An 11586-nucleotide genomic window follows, 5' to 3' on the forward strand; every position below is an offset into this window, starting at 1 on the left:
TTTTACCTCCCCAGCCTTCTACTCAGCCCTAAATGCTCCCTTTTACCCATGGTTCCTTGCAAGCAAGGCAAGCCCAGTTTCCTTTTTGTGGCCAGTCTGCATCCATATAGACGTGAATTGGATGTGTGTCAGCTATTCAGTACAGATTCTCCCTTCCATGCGTTGAGCTGTTTCAGAGAAAAGCAGCCCAGACTACATTTTTCCAGCCCTTCTCGCAATTACTATGTGACTCCTTTCTACCAATGGGACAGTGGCGAGGATGATGTGGCACCGCATTCAGGCCAACGTGGTTAAGAAGTATGCATGTGCGCTCCCATCTGCCTTTTGGACGCCAACACCAGGGTGACCTTGGAAGCCAAGTATTGAATGTGGCAGAGCCTGAGTCGATCTGAGTTTTACTCCATCCCTACACTGTCCAGGGAATACGTAGGAAGGCCTTCATTTTTCTCTACCTTTTCTACCTTTGTGTGTATGTGTGTGTGATGTGTTCATGTGTGTACAGACACAGGAGAGTGGGAAGTGCATGTGTGGGTGTTCGTATAGAGCCCCAAGACTGACATCATGTATCTTTCTCTGTCACTCTCTACCTTCAGTACTGAGGCAGGGTCCCCACTGAACCCAAGGCTCACTGGTTTTGTTACTCTAGCTCGCTAGCTTGCTCCAGAGATCCCATCTCCACTTCCATCCCTGGGAGTCTAGGTAGGGTGGGCTTGGGGAGGATCCAAACTCTGTTCCCCTCAGGCATGTGACAAGCGCTCTCTACCCACTGAGCCGCTGGACAAAACTTCCTTTTAGTTAGGCCTCGAGACGTCGGGGCTGCTCTGTGTCTCTGGCGTAATTTCATGAACGCAGAGTTAACATGGTTTCACTGTTCTAGCCACGGGAAGCTGTTTGGAGACGCTCATCCTGCAGACTGTGACCGGATGCCTCAGCCAGTCAGAAGGTCTCTATTCATCTCATAAATGTCTTATGCCCTGCTGATTCCCAAAAGGGTTTGGAGGTGGTTTCCGCTGCAGCCTAAAGACCATTTGATCAATAATTAAAGAGTAGGCATCAAGTAGTAATGAAAGCCTGGGCAGAAAGCCAGAGGAGAAGGAAGGAAGAAGCACGACAATCTGACTGCGGCAGCAAGGTGATGGAAAGTTTTCTAAGGACAGAGACTGCGGTAATAACCCAAACCGTGGCTGGCTCGGAGTTTCCTGGCAGTCAAAGCAAAGAAGGAAGCAGGATGTGCTTCGAATTGTATAGGAAGTAGTAAACGTGATTGAGTGCACAGACCCTGGAGACAATGTTACGTTAATTAACTAACTTTTTCCCCCCCTGGTGCTGAAGATTGAATTTAGAGCCAGACAAGTTCCCCATCATTAAGCTATGTTATTTTGAAACCCAACTCTTTGACTTACTAGTCACATGACCCTAAGCCATTCCGGAACTTCTCTGTTCTCTGGGGGCATTTGGGGAGATTAAAGAAGCCAAGCAAACGGTGTGGGGGCTCTTACAGCAGGCCTGGCACGAGGTAAATCGTGCATGAGAATTCACTACGCGGTTGGTAACACGAGTCTGATGCATGCATGTGACACATGCGTGTGAGGCTCTGGGTTCCATTTCCAGGACCTCCTTTCCCTCCCTAAAGTTTTGCTTGGATTTGACTGGAAGAATCCAGGCCAGCGATTTGAGAGACGCTCATGTTTACCTGAACTAAATTCTCCCTGGCAGATGTCACACAAATACAGTGGTTGGTACTGCCAAGCTGACTGCTGTACCTTGTGTTGAGTGTGTCCCTTAGTGGCTTGTGGCCCAGTTCTGCTTATTGGGTAATGCTAGGTTCTGGGGGAACCATGAGTTCTAAGTTCAGTGATCTATCCATAGGCCAAGCAAATGTAGATTCTTATACATGTGTTGACTTGTTCCAGCCTTGGTTTCTCCACCCATACAATGGGTGAATAACAAGTAGGACCTACCTACCTACCTACCTCACACAGCGGCCAAGAGGGCACCCGAAAGAGTGTATACACATAAATGGCTGTGTGTTACTGGGTGGGAAAGTACTTCCCTAACATGTGTGAGGCCTCAGGCCCAATTTTCCAGTATGCCAGAAAAAAGGAATTAATAGTAATAATAATATAACGATGTAGGGGCTGGAGAGATGCGGCTAAAAGCCCTTGGTGGGTTGGCATGAGAACCTGAGTTCAAAACCCAGCACTCATATTTAAAAAAAAATGGCTGGGTTTTCTGTCTTCAGCCTAGCTCCAGGTTCAGTGAGAGATCTTGTCTCAAAGAAATAAAGCAGAGGAAACTGACAGGGACGCTCTGTCAGCCCTCTGTGCAAGAACAGACATGTGCGCGGACGCTCACTCACACACGCGCACGCAGGCACACACAGCTTACTCACATACAAAAGCAAAGGGGAAAAAGTCAAAGAAAGCAGGGATATATGTGAGACATTTGTAGCAGTCATTGGGGTTAGAGGCCACCTTCACGGCACAAGCACCAAACAGGAACGCGGACAACAAAATAGAACAGAGGTTCTCTCCTTAGACCTGGCCCAGGAGAATCGTTCTGAATGCTTAAACAAGGGAACAGACTGAGCATCTTCTCCAGAAGGAGGCCCTGGACTGGCCAGCATTGTTTCTTTGCCTCTGGCTAGAATTCTCTTGGCCTAATTCCATGTGGTGTCAGCCTGGGGCTGACCTGGTTTGAAACCCACCCTGGCTTGAAAAGGTATTTCCAGGCCAGAGAGCCAAGTACCCACCTCCAGAAGCCACAGTCTCTCCGAATGATGGACAACCTGAAAGTCCCCTTTCCTGGGTCCCCCACCCCAGAACTGCACACTCTGTCTATTCCAGCCCCTAAGACGGTCTAAATGAAAGGTTGATCCTGTCTATAACCACATTGGATTTTTTATGTCTTATCTACTGCTATTGTGTGTGTGTATGTTGGGGAAGCTGCACACGTGTGGAACTTAGGGAATAACTTTGTGGACTTGGGTCTCTCCACTTTTTTGTTTTGTTTTGTTTTTCGAGACAGAGTTTCTCTGTGTGACAGCCCTAGCTATCCTGGAACTCTCTCTGTAAACCAGGCTGGCCTTGAACTCACAGAGCTCCACCTGCCTCTGCTTCCCAAGTACTAGGATTAAAGGTGTGCGCCACCACCGCCTGGTCAGTTCTCCCCTCTTTCGTGTGGGTTCTGAGGATCCAACCCAGGTCACTAGGCACCGGCTGAGCAATCCCCATTGTCCCATGACCACATCTCACAGAGGTAGGAGCTGAGGTTTAAATTGCCAAAGTGACTTGGCTGTGGTAACACAGCCAATAATTAGCAGAGTTGGCACCTGAAAGAGAAGCTTACCACAGGTGTGTGTCCTAGCAGCCTGCTCTGCTTCTCCCTCCTACCCACCACCCCCATGATTGGGTTTTCCTCTTAGCCAGTCCCTCTCTCTAGATGTCCGCTGATATCAAGGACCTCCCAGAATATATCAGGTGAAGAAACAACCTCCTCGGCCCAGGGAAGCCCCCTACCCTGCGAGGACTGTCACCTGACCAAGACAAACAGTGTCACTAAGGTGCCTTGGGGGCGCACGGGAAGGTCGTGGTGGCTGTACGGAAAATTAACCCCAGCTGTCATCACGCCGCCGTCCAGCCGTCAGCTCTTATTTGCTCAGCCTCTTAGTTGGCCTCTCTGTCTCCAGACTCCTCCACCTCCCATCTTGTGTCTACACACGGCTCTCAGCTCCGATCTTACCGCGGCATCCTCTTGCTGAATAATCTCCCTGTTCCTCCCAGGATAAAGTTCAGAGCAGATAGCTGCTCGAGTCCCCAAGGTCCAACCTACTTCTCATCCAAGCCTCCCCTTCTTCTAGGCCTCCCTCAGCTCTGTTCCCCTCCCCCGCTCCGACCTCCCAGCCTTTGAACCTATAGTTCCCTGTGTGGTGTGAGACTACAGAAGTCTGACCGAACTGCAGGGCCTAAACTGAGCTACAGAGCTGTCAGACCCGTTGATGGCCCCTAGAGTGAAGGCAGCAACTTCTGCCATCTGGTAGACCGTCACCAGTGGTGGCCACCATCCACCTAAGAAAAGCACCAACAACCAGCCTCCAGCTCTGCGCACTGCCCCGGGGAAATGGGGAAATGAGGACCTCATCTTGCACCAGGACAGACCTGAGTCAGATGCCAGGAAGATTCCCAGCGGCAAAGATTTCCTACCGCGTCCGCTGGAGTCTGTCTCCCAGCTTTGACCATCGTCTTCTGCTACCTACGTGGTCAGGCAGAATTCACCTCTGTGAGTGTCTGCAATGCGTACAGGAACCTAGTGCTGATCCAGAACGGCGGAGGCTTGCACCTGCCTGTTGGAGAAAACTTGTGCCCACGGAAGGCCGTTGCCCACCCTTCTTTCTGCGCTTTTCCCTGATGCCACTGCGCCACCTGGTGGACAGATTTGGACTGAACCAGGATTTCGGAGGAGGCCAACGCCATTCTCAAACTCCATAAGGGCAAGCAAGATATTCCCTACTGGATCCTAGCCTATGATGGGATCTCAGATCTGTAACAGCTCCTCTCAGGATTAGGTTCCTCTTTCAGAAAAAAGGACGAGGAAGGAATGGGTTCTTCCAGCTCCGACACAGACAAGGCCCAGATCTAAAGTTACTCTGTCTGAAACTCAATGGTTAAGAGCACTGGCTGCTTCTTCAGAGGACCAGGGTTTGATTCCCAGAGCCTACATGGCAGCTCACCACCATCAGTGTCTCCAGTCCCAGGGAATTCTTCTTCTGGCCTCCTTAGTCACTATATACAGGCAAAACACCCATCTACATTAAAAAAAATCTTTAAAAACAAATTAAAATCAAAGCCCAATGTGGTAGCACATATCTTTAATCCAGCACTCAGGAGGCAAAGACAGGCAGATATCCATGAGTTTGAGGCCAGTTTCCTCAAACATAGCAAGTTCCAAGCCAGCTAGGGCTGCACAGTGAGACCCTGTCTTAAGACAACAAGGACAAGCAAACAAACAAAAATATCAGAGCATTTGATCCTAACCTGCCATTAAAATTAGGTTTGTCCCCTTGCCCAGCTCCTTCTCTGCTCTAACTAAGCCTGTCTGGTTAAGCACATGATTGGTACAGTATGGTGATAGAACATAGTGACTGTTGCTAGGGAGAAATGATACAGCCAGGCTATGTTAGCGCACACCTTTAATCCCAGCACCCAGGAGGCAGAGGCAGGCAGATCTCTGAGTTTGAGGGCAGCCTGGTCTACAGGGCTAACTCAAGGACTCAAGGACAGTCAGGGCTACACAGAGAAACCCTCTCTCGAGAAGACAGACAGAAAGGAAGGAAGGAAGGGAGGGAGGGAGGGAGGGAGGGAGGGAGGAAGGAAGGAAGGAAGGAAGGAAGGAAGGAAGGAAGGAAGGAAGGAAGGAAGGAAGGAAGGAAGGAAGGAAGGAAGGAAAATAAAGTCTTTGAAGACTACTAGTGACAACCACAGTGCTTGGCTAGGGGTAGAGTTGGGGTGAACACCCAGTCCCTGAATCTGTTCAAGGGTACTTGGTGGGCACACCCAGGTGTCAAGTAAATGAACTGTCCAAGTGCGGTTCAGGGAAGCAGGGTGGTGGTGCATGCCTTTAATCCCAGCACTCACTCGGGAGGCAGAGGTAGAAGAATCTCTGTGAGTTTGAGGTCAGGCTGGCCTACGGAGTGAGTTCCAAAAGAAGCAGGACTACATAGCGGAGAGATCCCGTCTCAAAAAGCAAAATGAAAATTAGAGTGTTCCAAGGAGTGGGGTAAACTGGGAGCGAGTGATGCTGCTCTTAGGTGCTCTCACACGGCTGGGAATGCAAGCCCCGGTCTACCTATCTGCAAAATGGGGGTGACAATGGTGTTCTCTCCACCAAGTTACTGGGGGTCACTGAGGTAAAGCAACCCATGGGCGTGAGCTGCTGCTGCCGTGACATGGGTGACCTGACTGAGGGTGTCCTCCATGCTCTTTAAAATCCTCTTTCTCTAGGTCCAGGACCCCTGCTTCCACCTTAGAAAGCAAAATACGGGATTAACAGAGCAAATAAATGCGTCAACCCAAAGCCCTTTGGTGGCGGACTACTTGCATCAGGAGCTTGTCAAGGACTGGAGAGGAGGCTCTGTTCCTCTCTCCATCCCTACCTGCTCTGACTCTGGTGGCAGGAAGGTGGCTGGAAGGGCACCTGAGGGCACAACACAGGCTGGGTGAAGGTGTCTGCCTTTCTAATCTGTTTCCTGCACTTTGATCCCCAGATGGACTCTGAGCTCTGTGAGGGACCTGGGGGCCTCATGGGAACAGAAAATAGCCAATCATAAAAAAAAAAAAAAAAAAGATCACAAGCTGCCAACTGGAAGCCCAGGGCCAGACCTTGCTCGGTAGTCCGAATGGTCAACTGTGTGTGTTTGGCCTGACACTTAATTGGTTCCAAATGAGTAAGTGGTAGCCTAGTCTCATTCAAGTGACTTCCCCAGTGTCAGGCACAGTACCAGGTGCCAGTCACCCCGAGGTGGATAGTATTGTCACTCATGTGAAACCAAGGAATGAACTGCGTCAAAAAAGCAAGGAACTGGAGACCCTAGTTACCAGACTTGTATGTTCCCACTGCTCTGTGTGTGTGTGTGTGTATGTGTGTGTGTCTGTGTATCTATATGTATGTTTGCGTGTGTCTCTGTGTGTTTGTGTATGTCTGTGTGTCTATATGTGTGTGTATCTGTGTGTGTCTGTGTGCCTATGTGTGTGTTTGTGTCTTTGTGTCTGTGTATCTATGTGTGCATTAGTGTGTCTTTGTGTCTGTGTGTCTATGTGTGCATTAGTGTGTTTTTGTGTCTGCGTGTCTATGTGTGTATATGACTATGCATGTGTTGTGTGTCTCCGCATCTGTATGTTTGTATGACTCTGTGTCTATGTGTGTCTGTGTGTGGTTGTGTGTCTGTGTGTGTGTGTGATCTGGCCTGTGTTTATATATCTGTGTGTGTATGTGTGTATGTCTCTGTCTCTGTGTGTTTGCATGTCTGTATGTGTCTGTGTGTTCATGGGTGAACATACATGTGTCTGTGTGCGTATGTCTCTGTCTATGTGTTTGCATGTCTCTGTGTGTGTCTGTGTGTTCATGGGTGAACATACGTGTGTCTGTGTATGGAGGATAGAGGTTAACCTTGGGTGCTGTTACTTAGGATACCATCCACACAATTTTTGAGGCGAAGTCTCTCTCTCTTTTACCTGGATTAGGTTAGCTGACTGGTTCTGAGCCTCGGGGATGTGCCTGTCTGCCTCCCCAGTGCTGGGATTACAAGCGCTCAGTCCTCATGCATGCACCTCACATACTTTACGGGTTGAGCCATCTCCCCAGCTTTACAACGGCACACACGGTCATGTACCATTAGGGCCCTGCCACATTCTTGGGCGTTCAGAGTGTAGACTGGCTTCAAGTCTGGCACTGTGACACAGGGCAGAAGATTTTGTTTCTTGGGACTTTAGCACTTAATCTGCAGATTAACAAGAGGCCTGGCCTCACTGGGCTAAGTGGTTCACGTTCATAAGGCCCTTAAAGCATACCTGGGCACACAGTCAGAGCTCAATAAATGCTAGCTATTATCATTAACCACTCGCTGGCTGGCTGGCTGCCAGGAGCGAAGAGGACAAAGTTGGATAAGTGTCCCTGCAGGCTCAGAGTCTGGTGGGGATCACAGGGTGAGGGCTGTGTGGTGGAAGGGGCCTGACCTTGAAAACAGAGGGGCTGAGGTCACCTGTGTCCACAGAGCTCACGTGTTTGCACAACCTCCGGGATTCCTACCCTGGAGGCCAGAAGTCTGTTGCCAATTAGACTGTGGGAAGGGACGGCTGAGAGTGGAGCCCAGCGGGGAGTAATTTGCCTCGTATGCATGAAGCCCTGGGTTATGCTTCCTGCTCTGGGAAAAAAATGAATAACTAATAAACAAACAAACTGGCCTGGGAAACCGGGATGTAAAGTTGTGTCCTTGCAGTCCCAGGTACCCAGAAGCCTGAGGCAGGAGGATCATTTGAATCCAGGAGTTCAAAGCCAGCAGGCCTGGGTAGCATACAGGGATCAGGCCTTTTTAAAAGGAAAAAAACAAGTAAATAAATATGTATTTTTAAATTTTTCTTTTAGTTTATGTAGTATATTGGTGTTTGGTGTGCATATTTACCTGTGTGAGGGTGTCAGATCGTGGAGCTACAGACAGTGGTACACTGCCGTGTGGATGCTAGGAAGTGAACCTGGGTCCTCAGGAAGAATGGCCAGTGCACTTAACTGCTGAGGCAATTCTCCAGCCTATCTGGTTTGTGTGTTTGGTTTGGTTTGGTTTTTGGTTTGAGACAGGGTTTCTCTGTGTAGCCCTGGCTGTCCTGGGATTCACTCTGTAGACCAGGCTGGTCTCGAACACACAAGAGATCTGTCTGTTTCTACCTCTGCCTCCTGAGTGCTGGAATTAAAGGCTTATGCTACTATTGCCCAGCCAAAAGATGTATTTTGTTTTGTTTTGTTTTTATTTTTTGTTTTTGTTTTTCAAGACCAAGTTTCTCTGTAGCTTTGGAACCTATTCTGGAACTAGCTCTTGTAGATCAAGCTGGCCTCAACCTCACAGAGCTCCGCCTGTCTCTACCTCCCAAGTGCTGGAATTAAAGGCGTGCGCCACCACTACTACCTGGATCGAAAGATGTATTTTTAAAAATAAAATCAATTGGAAAAAAATAAATAAAGCCAGGAATGGGGATACATACCTATAGTTCCTGCACTTGGGAAGTGGAGGTCAAAGTTCAAGGCTAGCCTGAGCTATATGAGGCCTTGTCTCAAAACCAAAAATAAACGTAATAAATACTTTTAAATAATAAATGAAGGTTATTGTGGGAAGCAGGTATTTATTTGCTGTATATGTTTTTTTGTTTTGTTTTATATTTTAGTTTTGTGAGATAGGGTCTAACTATGTCCTCTTGGATGGCCTAGACTCAAAATGTCCTCTTAATTTATGCCATTTCATGCCCACAGGGACAGTGTTGCTTTTAAAAAATAAAAAATAAACATGGGTTCCTCTGGCACCGTAAGCCCTGCAGGGCTCAGCAGGGCTCAGCAGTGTCTCTCGCTGGTTGAGGCCCTGCCCTCCCCCAGAGTCTTCTGTCACACTGGGTGTGTGTCTGTGACTAAGTGTGAAAGAATGAAAAGCGTGTCCAGGATGGGAGGTGGGAGGAAAGAGGATGGGAAGAAGAAAGGTCTTCAGCCCTGGCTGTCTCTATGGTCATAAGAAACTGGTTGGTTGGTTGGGTTTTTGTTTGTATTAATGGAGATTACACCCAGGGCCTTCTGCATGCTAGGTAAGCACCTACCCACCAAACCATATCCTGGCAGTTGGGTCCTACTAATTAATTGATTAGTTGATTATAGATAGGCTCTCATGTACCCCAGGCTGGCCTCCACCTGTAGCCCAGGATGACCTTAAACTTCTGGTTTTCCTGCCTCTGTTTCCCTAGCGCTAAGATGACTGGTGGGCTGCTCTGCTTGGTTTATATCGCGTTGGGGATCGAACCCACGGTTTATTGCACAGAAAGCAATCGCTCCATCGCCTGAGCTGTTAGCCCCACCTCACGTTAGCTTTAACTTCATTTTTTGTGGCAGAGTCTCATTGCATAGTTCAGGCTGGCCTCGAAATCCTCCTACCTCAACCTCCCAAACTGCACTTCCAAGTCCACAAGTGTTTTGTTTATTTCATTTTTGATTTTTTTCGAGACAGAACTTTTTTTTTTCTATGTAGCCCTGGTTGTCCTGGAACTCTCTTTGTAGATCAAGCTGGCTTTAAACTCACAGAGACCTTCTTGCCTCTGCCTCCCTAATGTTGGGGCTTGGTTTATCTTATCTTAACTAATTAAATTTTGAGACAAGGTCTCCACACACAACCCTGGCTAGGTCTCGAATTGGTATGTAATGTCGGTTAGCTGCTCAGACTATGGATTCTCCTACCTCAGCCTCTGAAACCTGCAGGCCTGAGCTAGACAAGTTTATTTTCAGTGTGTCCATCACGTGGCCTAACGAGCGCAGCTGTGGACGGAACGTGGGCCGCCTTCAGATAATAACAAGGGCCAGCTGGCCTGGGATTGAGGAGCCCTTGTTTAAAAAACTAAAGGTCAGGAGATGGCTCAGTGATTAAGAGCATAGGCTGTTCTTCTAGAGGACCCAAGTTCAATTCCCAGCACCCACATGACAGCTCACAACTGTCTGTAACTGCCCCAGGGGGTCTGACATCCACACATGGGCAAAAATACCACACACACACACACACACACACACACACACACACTATGCACATACACACACATACACAAAAATACCAATATACATAAAATAAAAAATTATTTAAAAAAAACAAAACAAAACAAAGCCCAGCACACTTCTCCTGGAGTGGCTGACCCTTTAACTTTTACAGTGCAGTAATTGCTGGAGGGGGAGGGGGTTGTCTAGAGGATGGGGGGAGGGGGGAAGGGCAGGAGGGGCTTGTACTAAGGCAAGCTAAGTCACCAGATCTAACTTGACCCCTTGGAGACTCCTTGGTAAATCTGGCATCCTTACCAGCCATTTCTTCTCAGAGTGGCCTCCCATCCGATCCAGTTCCACCTGCCACCGATCCTCACACTGGGTGAAGTTCCTAATCGGGGAGCAGTTGCCATCTCTCAAAAATTTAAAGACAAGACATTGAGCAGAAGGCATGTGGGAACAGGATTCCATGTCTCCATCAGCTGCTCACTCATTCAAACACGCATGTATTGAACACCAACTATATGCCAGGCCTGTGGCATGCTGGTGATCAAAGGCGGAACATGTCAAATAAGACCATCACCTTCCAACTGACACTTAAGAGGAGGGACAGGCAACAAGCAAGGACTACTTGTTTAAGTGTAGTCACTGGAGACAAGTGTAATAAAAACATAATACCAGGAGTTGGGCATGGCAGCCTGGGTTTGTAATCCCAGCAATGGGAAGACTGAGGCAGGAGGGTCTCAAGTTCAAGTCCAGCCTGAGCTATGTAGGGAGGAGAACCTCTTTCAAAAGTCTAGTAACGGGGCCTGAGGAATTGGCTCCAAGTTTAAGAATACTTGCTGCTCTTCCAAACCCTGGGTTCAGTTCCCAGCATCCACATGGTGGCTCCCAACTGTCTGTACTCCCAGTTCTGGGGCTCAGCTGCCTCTCCTGACCTCCACAGGCATTGAACACACATGGCACCCATACATACATGCAGACAAACACTCATACACATAGAGCAAAGTAAAACTTTTTAAAAAAAAGTCAATAACAGAAGTTGGTAAGAAAAAAGGTATAGCCTTGGGGACCTGAGTTCAATTCCTGAAAACTCACATAAAGGTGGAGAAACAAAGCCAGCTCTAAGAAAATGTCCACTGACTTTTCATATGCACACTATAGCACACGCGCATTATACACACACACATGCACACACCCACCATGCACACACACATACTATGTACATACACACACATGCACACACACACAAGCACACACACACCATACACATACACACAATAATAATGACAATATTTTTTTTTTTTTTTTTTC

This window comes from Alexandromys fortis, unplaced genomic scaffold (genome assembly GCF_014885135.2).
Source record: "Alexandromys fortis isolate MF-2015 unplaced genomic scaffold, M_Fortis_MF-2015_v1.1 scaffold_26, whole genome shotgun sequence".
NCBI lineage: Eukaryota > Metazoa > Chordata > Mammalia > Rodentia > Cricetidae > Alexandromys > Alexandromys fortis.